The sequence below is a fragment of the Salvelinus namaycush genome, chromosome 2, assembly GCF_016432855.1.
Source record: "Salvelinus namaycush isolate Seneca chromosome 2, SaNama_1.0, whole genome shotgun sequence".
NCBI lineage: Eukaryota > Metazoa > Chordata > Actinopteri > Salmoniformes > Salmonidae > Salvelinus > Salvelinus namaycush.
The window spans coordinates 30,723,890-30,725,880 of NC_052308.1; positions in this window are offsets into that span (position 1 = coordinate 30,723,890).

Consider the following 1,991-nt stretch of genomic DNA (forward strand, 5'->3'; position numbering starts at 1 on the left):
TGACTACTGAAATCTCTGTTAGCTACCTGGGATGCATCCTTGAACGAAGCTTGCGGCGTGTGAGCATGGTCACTAAAGTGCTAGGGAAGGTTAATGCCTGGACTAAAGTTTTGGCTAGAAAGTCCAAGCTGCTTGATAAGGACTTCATGAGAGTGCTAGCCACTGCCCTCATTCAATGTCATTTTGACTACACTTGTACTTCCTGGTTTGGGGCTTATCTAAGCTTCTGAAGGGGAAGCTCCAGATAGCCCAGAATAAGCTGATCAGGGTAGTATTGAAGGTGAGTCCACGTATTCACATAGGCAGGAGCTGCTTTCAGGAACTCAACTGGCTGCCTGTTGAGGATAGGGTGTCCCAGATTAGACTGTGTCTGGTTTACAGGAGTATCTATGGTTCTGCACCCAGTTATCTGACTGGTTACTTTTCCCATGTTAGGGATGCACACAACCACAGCACCAGATCAGGTGTTGCTAATGTGTGCTTATACAGGTTCAGGAGTAATTCTGGGAAAGGTACTTTCTTGTGTACCGGAACCTCAGAATAGAATGAGGTGCCTCTGCCCATAAAAACTGCGTCCTCTCTGGGCAGCTTTAAAAATAAAGTAAAAAACTGTTTGATGTCTTCTGTGCCCATATGAATGTACCCTACGATGTAACTGCAATGATGAGATAGATGTTCTTCTTCTTTGTTTTCTTATCTCGCAGTCATACTATGTTCAACCGTGTTTGATCTTGCCTAGCCATCTTGTCTCAAGAGGACCACAATGGAAATAAGTCCCAGACTTTATTGTGTGTTATCCTCCGTGCTTTAACAATGGAAATAAGTCCCAGACTTTATTGTGTGTTATCCTCCATGATTTAACAATGGAAATAAGTCCCAGACTTTATTGTGTGTTATCCTCCATGATTTAACAATGGAAATAAGTCCCAGACTTTATTGTGTGTTATCCTCCATGATTTAACAATGGAAATAAGTCCCAGACTTTATTGTGTGTTATCCTCCATGCTTTCACTCATGTGCATGTATGGCTTTTTCTATTTTTATGTGTGCTTGTTTTTTAAAACGGTAAAATTAATAAACTTAGCTTAACACTCTGTGTGTATGTGTTTGTGACTTTCAGAGCAGTTTTATTAAGGGGAGACATCCCTTTGATATGAGGATTAGATTCTGCCTCATCCTCATCCTACCCTTTCCTCTTCTCTCTTGTAAAGGTGACAGATGACAGTTGAGCACGGGATTATTGGAGAGCAAATCAGCACATTCTGCAGACTAAATTCCTTCCTTTCACCCTCTATTAGTGTGCACAACATTTACGGCATCTACTGTTGTCTTCATATACAGTACGTGTGTGGAGTTTGTGGTTGGAGATACACTGCACGCCTACACATTTGATTTGAGAAGGTGTTGCTTGAGGTTACCAACCAATTACACAACAAACCGTCCCTTACAAAAAAGCCCCTCCACCGCACCTCCCCTCTCTTCCACTCAATCCACCTGTGAGTACAGAGAGAGCATTAGAAACAGAAAAAAGAATGAGAGTTAGGCCAGCCACACGGCGCCCTCTATCTTCTCCTTCCCTCCCTCCCCTAACCCCTCTCCTTACCACATCAGGATACACTTGTTTTGGTGGGATCCGGTTTCAAACGGAACCCTGTCTTTCTCTGGTGTGCCGCAGGCCCGGTATTATTAGCAGACACATCCCGTCCCCTCTTAGTGGGCTGGTGGTCAGGGAGGGTCGCCCCTAACGGACTCTTAACCACCCCACCGCCTTACTAACCCCCCCACCCCACCGCCGACACACATTCCCACCCTCCCCCAAACTCACTCGCCTCACCTTACATTGGGTCCAGAGTGCATTGCAGAGTGCATCCCTTCGTAGGGATCTTTACACGTTAAAGATCATAAAGGGATAAAGTAAGAGACTGCTTCTTCTCACTTACTGAGCTCTCTTTTATCTTTTCTCTTTATCCCCTTTTTCAATCTTTTCCTTG